Genomic DNA, 21,819 nt, shown 5'->3' on the forward strand with positions numbered 1-21,819 from the left:
GTCTGCCTGCCAATGCAGGGAACACGGGTTCGTGCCCCGGTCCAGGAGGATCCCACATGCCACGGAGCAGCTGGGCCCGTGAGCCATGGCTGCTGAGCCTGCGCATCCGGAGCCTGTGCTCCGCAATGGGAGAGGCCGCAGCAGTGAGAGGCCCGTGTACCGCAAAAAAAAAAAAAAAAAATGAGAGTTGGAAAACGCACTTAAGATTTAGCTTTCAAGAGGCCAACGATTGCCTTTGCTGGAGTGCCTCAGCACCACATCCAGAGCGGAGGCCTGATGGTGATGGGCGGTTGGTGGTAGGGAGTTCACGCACCCTTGGAGGCTAGCCACGAAGCGAAGGAGAATTCTGGTCTGCTGCTAGGATGGGGGGCAGAGGAGGAGGGGGTTAAAAAGGAGTGACTTCCCTTCTCCCGGGGGCTTCCACACTAATTCTGTCGGAATTGTTGGAGTCTGGTGTTCCTTTGGTCCCGGGGACGATTCCAGTAAAGTTTCTGGAAGACTTAAATTGCATCCCTAAGCTGTACAAAATGATCTTTAAAATATCTAGCCACAGAGGCAAATACTCCAGATGTCAGCTTTCTCGGTAGCAGTTTCCCAAAGAGTGTAACACCAACCCCTCTCATGGAAAAGGAGACAGTAAAGCCATAATTATCCCGTTAGCCCCAGGTCCAAAGGGTGCATCAGACCCACAATAAGTTAAGCTGAAAGTTCATTTTTTCCTTTTTTATCCAGTTGAGTAGTTGAATTTGGCTGGTGGAGTGTTGTTCATGGTTTCTCGGTTTAGGTTCTAGGGAATGGGTAGCAAGGAGCTGACCAAGCCACAGAGGCTGGGAGGACATGCTGCCAGTCTACCTCACTCTTCGCAGAAACACGGTCTGGGTTGTGTTCTAATTCTTCTTGGTCTCATCAAAGGAGCCCGAGCGGGGGAGATTCTGAGCTGGGCTATTTCTTCCCACCCCCTCCCAGACGGATGGCAAGGTTTTTCCGACACTCCATTCTCCCTCGGGTTCCGCCTGCTGGCTACGGGGAGAAAAGTGCCAGCAGGGGTCAGCAGTGTCCCACGTGTGGCTGGAGCCACCCACCCGCCACCTGGTCTATGGGTCCTGGCTGGTCCAGGCAGACGGGAGCTGGAGGTCAGCTTCCTGTAGGGACCTCGGCATCTCTGAGCATCACTGGCTCAAACCTCCCCTCCCTGAGTGGGAGGCAGGGGTACGTTCATTCAAAGACCAACTGACAGGGGAGTGGATGTGTGACCCAGACATCAGCGATGCTGACTCACTGCCCGGTTTTCTCCTGGGAGGTTTTCACGTGTATTGACATGTGCAATGCCATGTGTGGGTTGGATGTCAGAGATGTGTGTGTTGGATTTGCCCCATGAGCTCTTCTCAGAGACCCGGGGCTCCTGGCCGGGTACTCGCACTCTCCACGAAGGCCGGCAGTCCGCATGGCTGTGCGGGCTCCCACGAGGCCTGCCCGGTCCACACCAGCCCCGCACACTCAGCTGGGAAGGGGATTCTGCATCCCAGCATCTCCAGAACGACATCTCTGCGGCGAAGCCACGCGGAGAGTGTTTAGCTCTTGTCTCCAGACTCACCCTTGCCCTTGGCCTCACTGTCCGCCTCCTCCCAGCTCTGGTCGCCTCTGACCCCTCGGGTCCACGCTGCTGCTCCGCTTCACCGCGCCCCTGCCCCCGGGACCGCTCCCCAGCCCCCCCGCCCCGGTGTGGGAGCCCCCAGCGAACCAGCTGGGCCGAGGGGACAGCTGCATGGCTGGAAGCAGCTCCGGGCTGGAGGAGGGTCCAGTCTGTGCCGAGACTCGAGACTCTAGGCCCAGCACTTTCCAGGCGGCCTCCACGCGCAGCCAGGACAGGCAGATGCCCCGCCTTCCCGCCTGCAGGAAGGAGGACCCGGCAAAGCCCGGCACCTGGCCTGCTTTCCCTGGAGAAGAGTTACAGCCGCTGATCCAGGCAACAGGTGCGCGTGGGCGTTCCAGCTGCCGCAGGGCACATCTGCACACACAGGGGAGAAGGCTGCAGCAGCCGCGGGGACACCCCCGGAGGCGGGGGAGCCCAAAGGGCCAGGGGGAGAGAAATGTGGGGGAACTGGTATCAGCGCTCATAGAGCATCCCCCTCCCAGGATCTCAATGTGGGACCCCTGGCCGAGCTGCCCAAAGCAGCCTCACTGGCCCTGCAGCTCGGGGGTTGGAGGCCCGCGTCCTCTTGTCTCACTGCCCAGCCCTCTGGCTGTAGCCAGCTCCTGTCCCCTCCCGGCGGGCTCCGCTCAGCCTTTGCGGGCTGCACCCAGGAGGCTCTCGGCAGCTCACCTAGAAAATGGGGAGGGAGGTACTGGAAGGAAGGCTCTTCATACATGCAAATACTTGTGACCACGTTAGCGCCTCAAACTACAGTCAATGAAAGGGAAGGGGGGACATTTGGGGCTCCCACTCGGAGCCAGGCACTGGGTCCAGTGATTCACCGACATCATCTCATCAAATCCTCCCAACATCCCCGCCAGGTGTGCATTGTCAGCGTCCTCTGTCTCCCAGGGGACAGACCCAGGTCATGGGCACACAGTGAGGATGCAGTGAATCTGAGGCTTGACTACAGCCCTGACCCCAAAGCTGTGCTCTGTCCACTAGGCACCCTGCCTGAAACCTCCCATTTCCTGGTACATCCCACAGCGGGGCCCCATCCCTTCCTCCCGTGGAGGGGATTCCTTGCGCCCCTGCCTCCGTCACCTCTGTTCACCACAGCCAAAGTCACCTCGACAACCTCGTCACCCGGTTCACTTGGCAACTCATACCCCTAACGCCTCCTGTCACCCGCCCGCCACGGAAGTGGGCCCCGCGGCCTCCAAATCCTTGGGGTCACGCCCAGCACCCACGGACCGTCTGGGCGATGGTTTCCACACCCAGCCTTCCCCTCCCCGTGTCCAGCCTGCTCCCCGCAGCCCTAACTCACCCAAAGCTCTTTCTTTCCTCTACCTTCCATGCTTCAGTGTCCCCATGTCCCTCCTTTTCCCTCTCAAGAAATTTTTCTTTTTTTGGCCACACTGTGCGGCTTGCGGGATCTTAGAACCCCGATCAGGGATTGAACCCTGGCCCTCGGCAGTGAAAAGCACCAAGTCCGAACCACTGGACCGCCAGGGAAGTCCCACAAGACACTTCCCTAAGGTGTTAAGAATATTTACTGATATAAGAAAATGTTCACAGAATATACTAGGAGTATCTTACCATTTTACCTGTCATTATGTAATTCCTGAATACATTCTCCTTGTGAAAAACCCCCCAGCAATTCAAACATACGGAAAGAATTAACAATGCCCTGGGTGACTCTTTCCCAGAAGTAACCACTGCTATCAGTTTGGAGACTTTCCAGAGTTCTCTAAAAACATATTTTCATACAGGTATAATGCACATAGAAATATATAGTTTTGTGGGGCATCTTTTGACATAGCTTGGATCAGAGTGTGCTGATTGTTTTGCCACTTTGATTTCTCTTAATGCTCAATATTAAGACTCCACGATCATGTCGTGTACAGAAATAGCTCATATGTAAGTAAGTTCTGGGTGGAGAAATGCTATTCCTTACTGGGACCTTGAGAGTCAAGCTTGGGCTCTGCTCTCTGTCCCGTGAGCAAAACTGGCTACACAATTTATGGGGGCCTGTGTGAAATAAAAATGTGGGGTCCCTTGTTTAAAAACTCGGTAAGAATTTGAAGGGGGCAACAGCAAAGCATTAAACCAAACATGGGGTCCCGTGTGACTGTGCACGTGCCCATGAAGCTGGCCAGCCTGTGGGTGGTTGGAATCAATGCGTCCTCTGTCCCGACAGTGGACATTCCTGCCTCGGCCTCCACCTTGGGCCGTGTCCCTGGATTCTGCACCCAGCCTTCCCCGCTGCACTCTCTCTCCAAGGCCAGAGTCCTGGGCAGTCTTCCACCCGCACAAGCAAACTCCGGCAGTCCATGCCTGCCGGTCAGCATTGCCCTGGGGGCCCCCAAAAAGGGGGGGGGGGTGGCAATCACACCTCCCCCGTGCCTCAGGGGAAAGTCTCATGGGAGATAAGAGAGCACCGAACTACCAACCAAGAGGCCTGGCTTCCAGTCCAGCCCCGCCACTCAACGTGCAGCGTGTCCTGAGCGGCGTGTCCTTAGCGGTGAGTTGCTGACCTTCTTGGCACCTTGGTTTCGTATATGTTGAAGGAGAGGGTGGGATTCGACAGCCTTCCAGACCACACCCAGCTCTGAAAGTCTGTACGTAAGTGACTCTAAGAGACCAGAATGGTAATAACTCATGCATTTACCATACGCCACTTACATGCTCATCTAATGCTTGGGACAGGCCTACAAGGCAGGCGGTGTCGTTCCCGCTTTACAGACAAGGGAGTCGAGACTCGTTAAAGCAGCTGAGCAAGGAAGCGTCTGGGGTGAAGCACGTGTTCTAGAACCTGGTTGTGGTCATGGCTGCACAACTCTGTAGCTTTAGTACAAATCATGGACTCGCATACTTACAAGGGGTGAATTTTATAGTATGTCAGTTATACTCCAAAAAAGCCATTAAGAAGGGAGAAAGGAAGAAATGTGCAGCAGCTGCTGAGTGACAGAGCCCCTCCCCGGGCCCCACATGGTCTCCAAGTCCCCCTTTCCTCTGTGGATCTGCATGGCACCAGGGCACGTGGCCTCGGGTGCCAGGCTGCCGGGATGCAAGTCCCAGCTCCAGCACTGACCGGCTGGGGACCCAGGCAAGATCTCAACCTCAATTTCTTCACCTACAAAATAGAGACAAAAATGAGACGGATGTTAAGGGCTTAGACTAGCAGTCAGTACCCAGCAAGAGCTCTGTAAGTCGGACTGTTATTATCTTCTCGGGGCAGCTCCAGCCAGAGCCAGCCTCCCAAAAGGGAAGCATGTCTCCCTGCCCACCACATTCCTACCCTGCTGGTCCCTTCCAGAAGCACCCCTCTGGAAAAGCCATCTTTGGAAAAACACCGTGACTGGCTGTCAGCAGGGCTCACTTCCTGGTGATAGAAAGGGAAAAAAAGCATCTTCCCCATAAGGCAAGCCTCACTGTCCTGAAACATGCAGCCCAGTGCCAGCTCTTCCTCACAGACCGTTCCTCCCGGGTCCTCGTCTAGACCATCAACACAGGGGCCTGGCACCCTGAGGCCAGGGTAGCCACATGGGGACAACTGCCACACCCATACACCCCCATCCCACTCCCGTGAAGCTCCTTGCTGGTTAACGGATCAAGCCAGAGAGGATGAGGGTTGTTAGTAGACAGTCAGATTTCTATCGCTCAAAAGCAAGTTTTCTCAAACAACCAACGGCATTTTTCACAGAATTAGAACAAAAAATTTCACAATTTGTATGGAAACACAAAAGACCCCGAATAGCCAAAGCAATCTTGAGAAAGAAAAACAGAGCTGGAGGAATCTGGCTCCCAGACTTCAGACTATACTACAAAGCTACAGTAATCAAGACAGTGTAGTACTGGCACAAAAACAGAAATATAGATCAATGGAACAGGATAGAAAGCCCAGAGATAAACCCACGCTCATATGGTCACCTTATTTTTGATAAAGAAGGCAAGAATATGCAATGGAGAAAAGACAGCCTCTTCAATAAGTGGTGCTGGGACAGCTGCATGTAAAAGAATGAAATTAGAAGACTCCCTAACACCATACACAAAAATAAACTCAAAATGGATTAAAGACCTAAATGTAAGGCCAGATACTATAAAACTCTTAGAGGAAAACATAGGCAGAACACTCTGTGACATAAATCACAGCAAGATCCTTTTGGACCCACCTCCTAGAGAAATGGAAATCAAAACAAAAATAAACAAATGGGACCTAATGAAACTTAAAAGCTTTTGCACAGCAAAGGAAACCATAAACAAGATGAAAAGACAACCCTCAAAATGGGAGAAAATATTTGCAAATGAAGCAACTGACAAAGGATTAATTTCCAAAATTTATAAGCAGCTCATGCAGCTCAATACCAAAAAAACAAACAACACAATCCAAAAATGGGCAGAAGACCTAAATAGACATTTCTCCAAAGAAGACATACAGATGGCCAACAAACATATGAAAGGATGCTCAGCATCATTAATCATTAGAGAAATGCAAATCAAAACTACGAGGTAGGGGCCTCCCTGGTGGCGCAGTGGTTGAGAGTCCGCCTGCTGATGCAGGGGATACGGGTTCGTGCCCCGGTCCGGGAGGATCCCATATGCCGCGGAGCGGCTGGGCCCGTGAGCCATGGCCGCTGAGCCTGCACATACGGAGCCTGTGCTCCGCAACGGGAGAGGCCGCAACAGTGAGAGGCCCGCGTACCGCAAAAAAACAAACAAACAAACAAACAAAACTACGAGGTATCACCTCACACCGGTCAGAATGGCCATCGTCAAAAAACCTACAAACAATAACTGCTGGAGAGGGTGTGGAGAAAAAGGGAACCCTCTTGCACTTTTGGTGGGAATGTAAATTGATACAGCCACTATGGAGAACAGTATGGAGGTTCCTTAAAAAACTAAAAATAGAGCTACCATACGGCCCAGCAATCCCACTACTGGGCATATACCCTGAGAAAACCGTAATTCAAAAAGCGTCATGTACCACAATGTTCATTGCAGCTCTATTTACAATAGCCAGGACATGGAACCAACCTAAGTGTCCATTGACAGATGAATGGATAAAGAAGATGTGGCACATATGTACAATGGAATATTGCTCAGCCATAAAAAGAAATGAAATTGAGTTATTTGTAGTGAGGTGGATGGACCTAGAGTCTGTCATAGAGAGTGAAGTAAGTCAGAAAGAGAAAAAAACATTTCTCTAACATAGCATAATGGTGGCCATTATGCTAACACATAATATGGAATCTAAAAAAAACAAAATGGTTCTGAAGAACCTAGGGGCAGGACAGGAATAAAGATGCAGACGTAGAGAATGGACTTGAGGACACGGGAAGGGGGAAGGGTAAGCTGGGATGAGTGAGAGAGTGGCATGGACATATATACACTACCAAATGTAAAATAGATAGGTAGTGGGAAGCAGCCACATAGCACAGGGAGATCAGCTTGGTGCTTTGTGAGCACCTAGAGGGGAGGGATAGGGAGGGAAGGAGGGAGACGCAAGAGGGAGGAGATATGGGGATATTTGTTTACGTATACCTGATTCACCCTGTTATACAGCAGAAACTAACACACCACTGTGAAGCTATTATACTCCAATAAAGATGTTAAAAAAAAAAAAAAGCGGGTTTTCGGAGCGTATACCCCAGGGGATGTGATGCGGGTGGGATGGGGTGGGGCCGGGGTATGAGATGTGTTTTCTGTTTGATAATCGCGCTTCTGCTGGCAAATGCTCAGCACTGCGTACCCCATCTTCTCTTCGGCTCTCTCACTGAACGCTCACCCAGGCCTCGGTAGGCGGTGGTGTCCCCTGGGTGTCACCCCGCTTACAGATGAGCGTGTGCTTCGGCAAGGGCCCCGCCAGAGTGTGGACTCAGGTCTTCTGACACCCAGTGTTTTTCCACTGTTCTTCCAAGGAGGAGGCCAGAGGCTCCCTCTAACGACGTTTATTAAAGGCTCAAGAAATAAAGTGGTGTGCTGTGCTCCCATCCCTGCTTTACAGACGGCTCTGAACGCCTAACAGGAGCTGGAAGATGCAGACAGAACCTCGCGGGCCACATGGGACGTGGGAGCTCTGACAGTGCAAACTCCCGGATCGCAAACGTAAAACAGATTAGCATCGGTCCTCAGAGCTCAAGCTGGCAGGAAATGGGCAGGGGCCCCAGGAAATCAGGCCAGGCCTGGAAATGCTACTTGCTGAGCTTGCTGGGGCTCCCAGAGCCTCTCAACTCAAGCCAGGTCTGAGACCACAGGGTGACAACAGGCTCCTGGGCTGATTTTTTAAAACCTATTTGTCACGTTGACATTAATCCTCTCGTTAACAAATCTCCTGCCCTGATTCAGGATGGGCTCTAAGCCGTGGATGGAGGAGGGGACCAGGGGCAGCTGTCGGGTTTAAGGAGTCACAGGGGGGTCAGCAGGGCCTGGAGGCTGCCTCGCGGTGGGGCGGGGGGATGATCCTGAGCCTAAATCTCATCGTTTCCCTTGTGGCCAGCCCCTCCACTCTCCTCTCCCGGTGGCCAGGCCCTTGCCTTTACTTCTTATTGATTTTCATATTTAAGGAAAAGCCATTTGCTTGATTTAGAGCAACAGAGTCGTCACTGTGTTTGGAGGAAAACTGCTCACAGGCAGGCACTTGGTAGAGGCCTCTCCTGGGCTGGGGGGGACCCGACTTCCCACCCAGGCAGCCCTGCGTCCACGGTCCCTGTGGCTTCTCTCTGCCGCCCTGTCCCACCACCTTGTCTCTCAGGAGCTGTCACTGCCTCTGCCCTTCAGCACAACTAGAGCTGGTCTGTTTATCCCCTGCCCACCCCCCTACCTGTCCATATGCCAGCGTGTTTATCCAGACACACTTCACTGCTGCAGGTCTGTGACTGGGACATTTGGAGCAGGGTCAGGGGACTGGTATGATCAGCCATTCATGAACGGGAGAGAAATACTGATCTCACAGTGGAAGAGATTTAACCCTTACAAAACCATGGCTTGGGACTTCCCTGATGGCGCAGTGGTTAAGAATCCGCCTGCCAATGCGGGGGACACGGGTTCAAGCCCTGGTCTGGGAAGATCCCACATGCCGCGGAGCAACTAAGCCAGTGCGCCAGAACTACTGAGCCTGCGCTCTAGAGCCCGCGAGCCACAACTACTGAGCCCGCGCACCACAATTTCTGCAGCCCACGGGGCCTAGAGCCCGTGCTCCGCAACAAGAGAAGCCACCGCAATGAGAAGCCCGTGCACTGCAACGAAGAGTGGCCTCCACTCGCCGCAACTAGAGAAAGCCCTTGTGCAGCAAGAAAGACCCAACGCAGCCAAAAATAAATAAATAAATAAACTAGAAAAAGAAAACCATGGCTTTAGCCTTCTTCCCCATTCAGCACCCAAGGAACAGCATCTTCCTGCCATTACCAGTATGGGTGGGGCCCCGTGTGCAGCCTCACCGTGGACCAGAGGGCAGTTCAGTCTCTGAAACTGCTTTGCAAGCCTGCTGTGTAATCCTTGGTCCCTAGACCGAGGAGGTGAGGAACTCAGCCGGCCCACCCTATGAGCCCTCGAGAAAGGACAGTGCTTCTTCCGAGAGGACCAGGCTCCCCTTTGCAGGCCGAGGAGCCTGTGAAAAGCAAGAGAGATTCCAGTTAGCACATGGCTGAATGCCAAACTGGATGCAGGGTTGCATGACTCAGAGATCAAAATAATAATTAATGTTTACTGAGTAGTGCCAGCCACTCTTCTGAGTGTGCCACCTAGATTATCACACTTACTCTCCAACAATCGTAGGAGATGGCAACTGTCATTACCCCAGTTTACAGATGAAGAAACTGAAATGGTCAGAGGTTAAAGAATCCGTTCTGGTTCCCGTGGCTGATGAGGAGCAGACCCAGGATATGAACCCAGGCCACCTGCCTTCGAGCCCACACTTCCAGCCACTGTACCTGCAGGGCAAGGCCTCGCCCCATGCGTCCCTCTGAGACAGCCCCCTCCCCTGCGAAGAAAAGGCAACTCATTCCTTTCAAGAACAGAGACCATATAAAAATCCTTTTCCCTGGTTAGTTGGGAACTTCCTCAATGTCACTACCAGTCCACTGTCTAGTGGCCCTTTATCACCCCCTTAGGTCCACAGCCACTGTGACCTGGCGGACTGATTGGACGGGGGTGGGCAGGACTCTGCTGACCCTGCTCCGCTCGGGTTGACCCGTTGCTGGTGAAGCTTTGGGAGACCTCCCAGGGAGCTGGTCCCGGAAATAATCAATCCTGTTTGCTGGCCGGAGCTGGCGACGCCTCTGGTCCCGATCTGGTGGGTCCTTGGTCGCACTGCTGCCTTTCTCCCGGAGCTCGAAGCCTGCTCCAGAAGCCCAGGCACCTGACCTCCGCTGCCCTGTCCCGGGAGGCAGGGTCGGTGGAGGCCGCACTGCCGAGGCTGCACTGGGTTCTGGCCGAGGCCCCACTTCCAGCCACTCTCTCTGGGTCTGGTCGTTTCTTCTCCCCCTCCCTCCTCCCCCTCCCTCCTCCCCCTCCTCCCCCTCCTCCCCCTCCCAGGCCCTAGAAGGAGAAAGGGCCGTGGCAGGGTCGCGAGGTGGGGCAAAGCCCCGCGCATTTTACTGAGCACCTACTATATGCCCGGCCCTTCTGGGGTCTCCCCTCCCCTCTGCATCCGCGTCCCAGCCCAGAAAGCGGAACAGAACAGAGAGGAAGGAAGGGGGCGCGGGCGGAAGGGGGTGGGAAGGCCCGGCCGACCCCTCTGTCCGCGCTCCTAAGCACTGCCGGCCGGCGGCAGCCCGAGGGCGCGTGGGGGTGGGGCGGCCGGGCCTGGAAGCGGCGGGTCCCGGCCGAGGAAAGGCTTGATTGTGCGGAGGCTTCCTGCCCCGCCACCCAGCTCCGCCTTTCTGCGGCCGCGGAGGCGGGACGGAAGGCGAAGGCAGGAAAGGGTTACGGGAATAGCTTTCCAATGACAAAGTCTGGAAGGGCCCGGCGCCTCCGCCCCTCTGCGGGTTCAACTGGCACAGCGCGGGGGGAGCGGGGCGCTCGGCGGCGCAGCCTCCGCCCCCGGCCCGGGGAGGCGGCCGGCGTGTGCCCGGGGCAGCGGGTCACCAGGCTCCGCCCCGCGCCCGGCAGGGGACGCACTTTGTTCGGGATGCCGCCTTCCTCAGCGTCGTGGGGCCCGGGCCGGCGGCGGCCGTAGTGCCACCCGCGACCGGAGCGCGGACGCCGAGACTCCGGGGGCGCCGATCAGCGCGGGAGCCTGAGAACTTTCTCCTCGCGACGTGGGCCTGGCCGGCGCCGTCGGGATGCGTGGACCCGGGGCCCCGGGGCGCAGGCGCGCGGGTGAGTGGCCCGCGCAGGGACCGGGCGGTCGCGGGGTGGGTTCGAGTCTGATGCTCCCCGCTTTGCGGGACTGGGCTGGCGGGTCCTGCGGGGCAGGAGGGCCCGAGCCCCGGGGGGAGTTAGCTTGCGCCCGCGGGAGGCTGAGCGTCCCCGCGGGGCTGCGCGTCTGGTCCAGGAGTTGACTCACCATGGGCCACCCAAGTCCAACCTTTCTGAGCCTCGGTTTCCCTTGCCTTGCTGTTGAAAGTGTGTTGAGATCCTCTGATCAGAGACACCGAGGGCTACATTACACACACACACACACACACACACACACACACACACACACACACACACACCCGCCCACATCTTCTCCTCCCACCCCAGCGGAGCGAGCTGAACAGCTGGGCAGGTGACCTTGGCACACTGTTCCAGAAAACGTTCTCTGGCCCCGGGATGCACTGAGAAGCATCGCACGGGCCCCGGAGGCTGTCCTCCTGGCACGCCTGAGAAAGCTTCCCGGAGCAGCTGGGAGGGAGGGAAAAAGAGAGGGTGGCCGCTCTGGGAGCTCACCTAAGAGTCCCCGGTGCTTGGGCCCTGGAGTCCCTTCTGTTCTCAGAGCCGACAGAAACTGGTCGGAAGATAAAGAACTGGCGGAGTCTGCAGGGGGCAGAGAGGGGAGGCGTGAGTGGGGGCGGTGGGGATGGTGTGCAGCGGTGACGTCCACCCTGCAGAGAGGGTTCCTTGTCCCCGAGCCCAACATGGGAACATCAGCTGGTGAGTCAATGGCACTTTGTTAAGGCAGCCCGGGGCGCAGCTGGCGCCGGCTTCTGGGACGCGCCGGATGCCCCTCGATAATGTGCTGTTTATCTGGCTTCCCGTTTCAGCGGTTGGCACACCATTGGCTCGTTCAAATTCAAGCTGAGAAGCCTGCGGCCTTGTTCGCGCTGCAGAAGTAGAGGGTCTGCCTGGGTTTGCATCCTGCCTGCGTCGTTCCCCTACGCGGTGTCCCCTGCGACTCTTTTCTAACGGGGCTGCAGGACTTCACACAAAGAACCCTCCCCCGAGTAGGCGGAGCTGCCACTAGGTCGACCTGGGCTCCCTTCAGGCCAAAGACACAGATGACTCCAGCCTGCTTATGAATTTTTTGTATCCTGCTTTGAATTTGGGTTTGTGTGTCTTTGGGATTAAACTGGGAAAATGAGACAGGGAGTCGCAGTGATTGTGAGTTTCCTCGCCCGAGATGAGCTTTACAGTGGTCCGTGCTTCCACCAGTGGTTTCTAGGGGAAAGTTGCTGATCAGTTTGTAGGTCTGTATCAGCCTGTGTTGCTCACTTCCTGGATGACCCGCGAGCAGGTCGTTCCTGACTTGTGTACCATGGAGCACGAAAGAATGGCCAGGGCTTTTCTGATCTGTGCTCCAGCCTCTAGGGTCTGTTTCCCGGGCTCCCCAGGTTTAGAGGGAACAGCCCCTACTCTGAAGTCCCCTGGGGGCAGGTTTCCATTCTGCTTTGTGTTTTTATCTCCCTGTGGAGGCCTTCCTGCCCGCTGTCCTGTCTGACCACGCCCAACACTCAGCAGGCATCTTTCAAATGTTTGCCAAATTAATACAATTGGGAAAAAAATTTTTAGGTACCACCCAGAGGTCTCCCATCCAACTCCGGTGCCCATTTATTCTTATTTATGTCTTTCTTCGGGAGTCGTTTGATTTGCCTCCACCACCATCCCCCCAGCCCCTTTTCCCCCTGAAAACCTGGTCCATGATGAGGTTGATTTGTTCACAGGTGGGCAAGCTTTAAGCATGCAGGCCTTTTCTGGAATCTCCTTGGGAAGTCCTGGCCTGAGCAAACTGAGAACAGGAATGCTGTTTTTCCTTCCCTCCCCAAACCTGGCCCCCTCCTGAGTCCTTGGGAGCCTCTGGTATTAGCCCAGCTTTGGCCCAGCAGGAAAGAATGGCCTAGAGAAGAAACAGCCCTTGTCCATCTTTTCAAACTTGTCTCTCTTTTCATCTTTCCATTTTCCATCAATGTCACTTCCCTTTTCTTTTAAAGTTCTTTTGAATTCTTAAAGGGTTTGGCCTTCAGAAGCACTAGTCTAAAGAGGTCTTCCCCTCCCAGCCCCTGCCCTGCCCTCCCCTTTACAGCGGGGAATCAAGGCCTACAGGAGGGAGCGGAGGGGCTCAAAGCTGTGCAGCTGGCGCTGCGGAAGCCAGCCTAGAACGCAGGGCTTCTGGCTCCCCGTCTAGGGCTCCTTCCCTTTCAGCCAGTCACTTCCGTGCATCAGAATGTTTCTCTTCCTAGTACTGCCATCCGTAGATCTCAGAAGATGTTCCATAGCTGTTGGCAAGAGAGAGGGACAGAAACAAGGGGGAAGGAGAGCATCTCTGTCAAGGAACCAACCACCAGCTCGTAGAGTCTAGAACTGAGAAGTGGGTCTCTCCTTGGCAAACACTCCATCTTTCTGGCCCCGAGTCACAAAACGATCATTAAAAACACTTCCAGTTCCTTCTTCAACTTAAAAAAGAAAAAAACCCACCAACTTTTCAAGTGGAAAACACCCCCCCTATGTAAACAATTTCCTGGGCCTCGTCTGTTCCCTCCCCCTCCTAGGAAGGCTGACTCAGGCCTGATTTCCTCCAAGGGGCCTGGGATTTTGCTTCCCAGCTTCCTGTGGCTCTTGAGATGTGAAGGGAGGCAAGATGGCCGAGCCCCACGTCACTCTGGCCTGCCTGCGGCTGGGGTTCCGTTTCTCTTGCACAGACCATCATCCCCATCAGATCTGTTTGCTCTACTTGATTCTAGTAAGAGACACACTAACACACATGAAAAACTAAAGGTGCTCACTGATGCATGCTCCTCCACCAAGGACCATTAATAACGAGATGTCCCCACTTCAAGGGGCCCTGAGACTCTTCTGATGCCCAGTCCTCCGATGCTCTGAAAGCTTTCCTAAGTGGGGTTGTTTTCTCAGTTTCTTTTTTGGATTGTTCACTGCGGTGTGTAGAAACACAATTGATTTTTGTGTGTTGATCTTGTCGCCTGAAACATTTGTTTATTAGCTCTTTTGGCTTTTGTATGGGTGGATTCTTTGGGGTTTTCCATATGCAGGGTCATGTCAACTGTGAATAGAGATAGTTTTACTTCTTCTTTTCCAGTGGATGGCTTTTACTGCTTTTTCTTCCCTGACTGCTCTGGCTGGAACCTCCCATCCAGCGTTGAGTGGCTGGTGAGAGCAGGCAGCCCTGTCTTGTTCCTGATCTTAGAGGGAAAGCTTTCAGTCTTCAGCGCTGAGTAGAACGTTTGCTGTGGGTTTTTCATAAAATCTCTTTATCGTGTTGAAGAAATCCCTTCTAATCCAGCTTTTCTAAGTGTATTTTATCATGCAAGTGTGTTGGATTTTGTCAAATGCTTTTTTTCTGTGTCAGTTGAGTTCATCATGTGTTTTGATAATTACATTGATTTTCTTATGTTGAAGTACCCTTGAATTCCTGAGAAAAATCCCTCTGAAAGCTTTTTTTAAAAAAATATGCAAAATTTCATTTTTTTATTTTAAAAACTGAAGAAAATTTGACAAAGTGCTAACATTCTGTAGTTGGGTGGGTGGGTGCATGTTTATTATAGTTTTCTTTGTAGTTATTGTACTTTAAACATTTAAAGATTTTTATTGTGGTTAAATATATATAGCACAAAATTGACCATTTTAATCACTTTTAAGTGTACGGTTCGGTGGCATTAAGTACATTGTTGTATAACTGTTGTCACCTTCCGCCTCTAGAACTTTCTCATCTTCCCAGACTACAACTCTGTCCCCGTAAACAGTAACTCTTCGTCTTCTCCCCACCCCCCACCCCCTGGCAACCACCAACCTACTTTCTATGTCTGTGAATTTGTGAAAACTTCGTAATAACTAGAAAAGTCAGGACTTTGAGGCATTGAAGGGTTAAAGGACCTCACCCCATGTCCAAAGGGAACATCTTAGAGGGATTTTGATTCAGATCTTTTTGACTTACAAACACTCGCTCAACCACTGCCCCTGTGTCAGAGACGTTTGACGAGCCCGGGTGTAGACATGAGCTGACCCAAGTGTAGACGTGAGCTGATCCAGGTGTAGTCATGAACTGACCCAGGTGTAGACATGAGCTGACCCAGATGTAGACATGAAGTGACCCAGGTGTAGACATGAGCTCACTAGGTGTAGACATGAGCTTACCCAGGTGTCGACATGAGCTGACCCAGGTATAGGCATGAAGTGACCTAGGTGTAGACATGAGTTCACTAGGTGTAGACATGAGCTGACCCAGGTGTAGACATGAGCTGACCCAGGTATAGACATGAGCTGACCCAGGTGTAGACATGAGCTGACCCAGGTGTAGACATGAGCTGACCCAGGTGTAGACGTGAACTGACTCCGGGTCTTCATGGGGCTCGGAGGGCACCAAGGCCACCCCAGTGTGAGCTGCATTTTCCAGCTCAGTGGCTCCATCTTGACGGCCTGTCGGACTCACTGGGGAGCTTTGACCAGGACGGACGGGTCCCTGGGCCCAGCCCCAGATGTCAGCTTCCCTTGGTTTGGACACAGCTGCCCTCGTGACTCTGATGCACAGTGAGGGTTACGACCGCTTGGCGGCTGAGCTGATTTCGTCCCTGGAACCCTTGGCTGGTCACCGCTTTCAGTGACGCAACTCCCTCCCCATCTGGACAGTAAAACTGACCCACTTTACATCCCTCCCCGACTTTAAAATCCATTTGTAAATAGAATAAATGCCAACTTCCGTAGAACTAAACTTTCAAAGTTGGAAAGAACCATGTCACGAAGCCCCATGTTTGCTTTCCAGGTACCACAGGCGCCTCTAAACCATCCCCTCCAGGGTCCTCCGGCTGGGGACCCCCCACGACTGTGTGCTGAAGCCATCTGGTTCTGTATTTGAATGCTCTGTCCTTCAGGGTTCCTCCTGGGTTTATCTTTCGTGGGTGTGACTGCCTCTGGTGAAGATACCAAAGGTGAATGGGCTTCACCAAATGCACCCCCAAATAAAGTGGGGGGCTAGCAATAAACCTCGCAGAGCAAGTGCTATTGCCCCGCATGGTGACAGCCTTTCAGGGTCTGGAAGCAGGTGCCACGCGCTGCCCGGGCTCCTCCTCTGCCCTGTTTCCTTCATATCATCCTCACTGGGTATGATCTCAGGTGTTTTCTGGGAAGACAGATGATGTCATGGTAAGAATTTGGACCATGAAGTGAGGCAGACTGGGAATCAAGTTTCAGGTCTTGACTTTGAACGCAAAGTCCTCAGCACGTGATGAATATTCCACAGATATTAGCGATTGGAATCATATTCTCCCCACTGGCCTCAGTGCTGTCTGTGGGACCTGGGCCGCCAGAGCACCTGGTGGAGACTCCACTTCTTCCCCAGGGAGAGTTGAATGAAAATGCTTCACTCCTCAGACACTGTTCCCCGGTCGCCTGATCTCTACCCTTCCACCACAGTGATTCCTGTGATCTGGCCAGGTTGGGAAATCCACTCGGAGAGTGATTGGGTCACGTGAGCCCATGGAGCCTGCACTGGTCCAGGGACGGTCAGGGTGAGAGTCCCCTCACTCTCCTCGTTGCACGAATCACCCTTAGGAGAAGCCGGGGTCCATCTCCCTCCGAACAGAGGACGGCTCTCCAGTCCCGAGCTCCCTGCACATCGGCAGATCGCCCGTCATCAGCCGGGAAGGCAGCTCTCTTTCTGACGTGTGGATCGCCCCCCAGAGCCTGTGAGCTGGCTGTCCAGCTGGGGACACAGGATAAGGCATAAAGCAGGGAGAGGCCAGTGGCGTCTTTTGCCCTTTCCTGTGTGTGTTGCCTCGTGTTCTTTTGCTGTTCCCTAGCTTTCTGCAGACTTGGAGCGGAGTGTAGAATAGGTCCCCAGTAGGTGACTGTAAAGCCAGTCACCGGTGCCTCTTCGCCAAGCTCATTGGTGCAGATGACTGAGCTGACTGGGCAGGAGGCTGGGCTCCAGGTGCTGCTAAGATGCCAACTGTCTGTCTGTTCTCCTTTAACAAAGGAGACAGCTGACGCCCCGGCCGGGACCCACCGGCGGCTGCCCGCCTGGCCTCGTCTGGGGCGGTTCTGGGAGTCCCTGGGCCCTCCCCGGCACCCCCATGCCACGCACGCACTCGGGGGGGGGGATGGTGGCAGCTGCGGGGTCAGGGCCCGCCCCTGCTTCCCTGGGGACAAGAAAGGCGCCACGACAGTTAGGGTGCTTCCGACCTGGAAAGTTTTTTCCCTGTAATGTTTTATTTTGAAAAGATGTCAAATCAGTAGAGAAGGTGAGAGATAGGACAGCGACTGGATTCTCTGACTGGTAACGCTTTGCTCCGATGCTGTGTCTCTCTCTCTCCATTTATCCACATCAGTGTATATATAATAACACTTTCCCGAGCCATTTGAAAATAACTTGCTGAGATGGTGGTATTTAACCCTTAACTATTGCCCATGCATTTCCTGAGAGTGAGGACTTATAGCCCCACAATCACACCCAATGATAGTGAATTTAATAGCATTATTATATTTAACAAATGGGCCACATTCAGATTTCCCAGTTGTTCCCCAAATGCCCTCTAGAGAGCTGTGCATTTCCCCTCCGCCTGATGTGCTGGGGCCTGAGCTGCAGTTTTATCTCCCGAAAGAGGGAACTGGTGTCATGACTCCTTAAATTGGGACAGGGATGCCCTGAGTACAAAGCAGTTTGATTTTTATGATTTCAGTTTGTCTTTACAACCTCTTAGCGAGACGGGCACTAATCTTCTCCCCATTTCACTGGTGAAGAAACTGAGGTTCGGAGAGTTATCCAAGCGGCCCCGCCAACGTGAGCCATCATTACCGTTCCAGGCTGCATGTCGTGTGATCTTATTTACAAAAAGCCTTGTAAGTGTCACTCACGTGCCTTGTCCTCCCCATCTTGTCTTGTGAGGCATTAGGACCTGCTTATGCTGTCCCCATTTTACAGACGAGGAAAGTGAGATTGGGAGCCTCCAAGGCTGGTATAAACCACACTCCCGTAGTCCAGACACCATAAGTGACCTGCATTCCCTTTGAAGCAAGCTTAGGGTGGCTGCTTGTCGCCGGGCAAAGGAGAATCAAGCGTATGTGACCAAGGGGAGGGGGCAGGGCAGTGCGCAGGAGGTTCTCCAGTTCTCTCGTCTCATCCAGCTGGGGGTTCAAGAGAGTCGTCAAAGTGTCCTAAAACAAGAAAACGAAACTCAAGATTATAGGTGGGAAATAACCAATAAAAGGAATGAAAATAAAATATTGGGAGGAAGAGAAGGAGAAAGATTCTTATTTTCTACTATTTTGTCGGATAACGGTAGATATTGTCTAAAGGTGGCAAGACAGGGAATCGAGTTATTAGTGTATCATCCCTGGTTGTGTGGGGAACCACCCAGAGAACTAGTAGCAGAGGCTCTCTGGGTGCCACTTTTATCACTCCTGCAAATTTTACCCAGTTAGTCCAAGGACCACTGTCAAAGTGTTATATTTTGAGTTCTGTTTCTCATTTTCTCCTCAGAGTTGAAAATAACCATTTTGCATGAATTTAGCCTGTGTTCATCTGGCAATACATTGAGACTCTTTGGCTTGTTAGCTGGTCTGGAGCTGACACACCGGCCCCTCCCGAGGTCCACATCTCCTGTGAATCCAGACCTCTCCGCCGTTACCGATCTCCCTACCAGATGTCATCACAGGGGCACGTCTCTTGAGGCCACGTCAACCCTGAGTCATCCCACCGCTTCCTTTTGCTGGTCTTGGCCACTAGGGGGGCCCAGAACGTGGCCACAGGGTTGGAGTAGTTGTGGGAAGAGGGTGGGAAGGCCCTGCTGAGCTGGCCAGAGGGCCCGGGACACTCTGGCACCACGTCCAGCGCAGACAAAGCCCCGTGTCTGGGATCCGGGTGGGGGCTGGCGGGCCGATGTGTCTGGGAGAGGCCGCCCAGGGCAGAGGAAAGCCCGCTGGGCCACGCTAGGCTGGCCTTCGAGCTGGAGGTGGCCTGGCTGGGTCCCGGCACGGAGTCAGGCTCAGGAAATCCTTGCTCACTGATACCTCGAGGGGAAGGGGTGGGTTGTTCGTGGGTGTCCGTCCCTCTCTCCTGCCAAGGGGAGCCCCGGTCCTGACTCTCCCTGGTGGGTGAGAGGCCACCTCCTGGTCCTCAGCTGCTCCTGGGGCCTCTGCGGTGGGAGGTGGGGGTCAGTCTGACCCGGGCTCCTGTGACACCCCCTCCGGGCTTCCGGCCCCTCGTCTGTAAGACGGGGACAGTCATTGCTACCCCATGGAATGGCGAGAGTCGTCCTAGGGTTAGGGTCAGGGTTAGTGTGTCAGGAGCTGCCTGGCTGGAGCGGATGCTGGTCACTATTGTCGGACGCCCCACGCTGCCCCTGTGGCCGCTGCATGTGGGCCTCAGAGGGTAAACGCTGGCTGGGCCAGTGACAGGGCAAAGCAAGGAGGCCGCAAGCACTCAGTGCCCCAGCCCTGCAGACCACACTTCTGGGTGGATTGATCCCCAAAGGGGTGTTTGTATGCCAGATGGGGAGATGCTTCCCTGCCAGGGCCAGATGGGGAGGGGGGAGAGGTGCGGCTCTAAGATGTGTGATCCCTCTGGGCCCCAGTGGGCTCCAGTCTGCAGGCCTCTCGGCGGGGACTGGGAGAGTGGAGGGACCTGGGGCTCTTCTGGCAGAGCCTGCACACCCGCTGGCCCAGGCTGTGTTTCCAGGACATCACACACAGCCGCGGCTTCGGGAGGAGAGGTCGCAGGTGTGGACGAGGCAGAGGATATGGGAAGGTGGGAGATTTGACAGGATGAGCTCAGGCCCCAGGAGTCCAAATCCAGGCTGGGGCGGTCGCCATGGCAGCAGGACACCAGGGAGGGCTCAGCCTGGATGCCTCAGGCGGAAGGAGGGCCTGATTTATGAGCGGGGGAGAGCGGTGCTCAGCAGCCCCTGGACGGGGGCCTTCTACTCTGTTCGCGTCCACCCGCCTCTGTGTAGTGAAGGTGGCTGGCGCCTCAGGCTGGCCGCGGGCTGATCAGAGCCCGAGCGAGACTCCAGCCTGGAAAGCAGGGGAAGAAAACTCTTGCCCTCACAGTCCACGGCACCCCCCACACTCTGGGCCCTGGGCTGGCCTTTCCCTCCAACCCAGAGGGAAGGAACCCTTTTCTCCTTTTTTTCCCCCTATTCTGTTGTATTTTAATTGGGGTATGATTTACAAACAGTGAAATACACAAACCGTAGGTGTCCCGTCTCATGTGTTTTTAACAAATGAACGTACCTTGGTGACCACACCCCGGTCCAGATATAGAACATTTCCATCAGCCCAGTTTCCTCCTGTCCCTCCCGGTCAGGACACCTCTCCCACCATTGTTTCCCGGTTCTGATTTTTATCGCCAGATTCATGGTGCCCGATCTTGAACTTCACGTACGTGGATCATGTAGTGGGTTCTGTTGTGTGTCTGACTTCCTTCGCTCAACATACTGCTTCTGAGACATCCCTGTTGAATGATGTACTTTGTTCCTTTTAATTCCTGCCGTGGGGACGAACCGGTTTGTTTCTGGGGGAAGCTTCCAATGCTTTTCCTGTTCCAGGAGTCACATCTACCCGCATCACCAGGATCTCTGCTGGGGTTTTGAGAGTGAAGATGAGCTGGATGTCTTTGAGTTGGCAGTGTCGTCTTCTTTGTGCCGAGACCACACCCCGTTTCGTGGCTCCCTGTACGTGGCCCTGGTGCCTTTTCTTTCCTTCATGGGCTGGGAGCTACCTTCCCTCCTGGAAGGTTCAGATCATGGGACAGCTGGAACATCCGGCCCTGCTGGTGGCACAAAGCCGGTGGGGAGAGACACCGGAGGTCCGAGAGGGCGTCTGACCCAGTTTCCGGAGCTCCAGCTCAGCTCTGGTCTCTGGAGGGACCCCAGCACGTGCTCCGAGCCTGGCGCACGGTGGGCTCCCAGGAGAGGTTCTGAGTGGACGGATGGGTAGGGAGGGAGAGCCAGCCGGCAGATCTGCTGTCACAGTCGCCGAGGGCAGCCCTGCAGGGAGGCGGTGAGAGCCGGTGGGAAGCAGCAGGCTGCAGTGAGTGAGTTGCACGTGGGAAGGACCAGGATGGAGAGGCAGCGAGCCTGCTGCCCTGAGCCTGGACCCCCGGGTCCCTAACCCTAACCTGCCCCAGCCTCAGAGCCCTTGTCTGCCAAAGAGGACCAGCCCCTTGTGTCAGCTTGCTGGACCTGTCATCGCAAAGTGCCACAAACGGGGTGGCCTAAAACTACAGAGATTTATTGTCTCGGTTCCTGGAGCTGCGAGTCTGGACTCCAGGTGTCGGCCGGGCTGTGCTCCCCCGCAGACCCGTGCTGGGGGGTCCTTCCTTGCGTCTCCCGGCCTCCCAAATTGCCAGCCGTCCTCAGCCAGTAGACGCATCACTTCGGTCTTTGCCTCTGTCACCACGTGGCCACCTCCTCCCTGGGGTCCTCACGTCCATCTGTGTCCAGATTTCCCTCTACTTACGAGGGCACCCTACTTATCAGGGCAACTCTACTTGAGTGTGACCTTGTCCTAATTAATCACATCTGCAGAGACCCTATTTCCAAATACGGTCACGTTCTGAGACACTGCGGGTTAGTATTTCAACAACGTTTTCTTTCTTTTTTTTTTTTTTGAATTTTTGAATTTTATTTTATATATATATTTTTATACAGCAGGTCCTTACTAGTTATCTGTTTTATACATATTAGTGTCTACATGTCAATCCCAACCTCCCAGTTCATCCCACCACCACCCCCCTTCAACAATCTTTTCCTGATGATGCAATGCAGCCCCTCACATACCACCTGCCTCGTGACATGGCATGAGGCAAGGCATACCAA

At 54.2% G+C, this 21,819-nt stretch overlaps 1 long non-coding RNA gene across 1 annotated transcript; it reads left to right on the plus strand.

Moving 5' to 3' along the window:
* Positions 1 to 10,550: 10,550 nt before the first annotated feature.
* Positions 10,551 to 12,139, plus strand: LOC307048865. Its single transcript, XR_013810726.1, has 2 exons — positions 10,551 to 10,954; positions 11,821 to 12,139. It is a non-coding gene; the product is annotated as an uncharacterized lncRNA (long non-coding RNA).
* The last annotated feature ends 9,680 nt before the right edge of the window (positions 12,140 to 21,819 follow it).

This window comes from Hyperoodon ampullatus (assembly GCF_949752795.1).
Source record: "Hyperoodon ampullatus genome assembly, chromosome: 2".
NCBI classification, from domain to species: Eukaryota; Metazoa; Chordata; class Mammalia; order Artiodactyla; family Ziphiidae; genus Hyperoodon; species Hyperoodon ampullatus.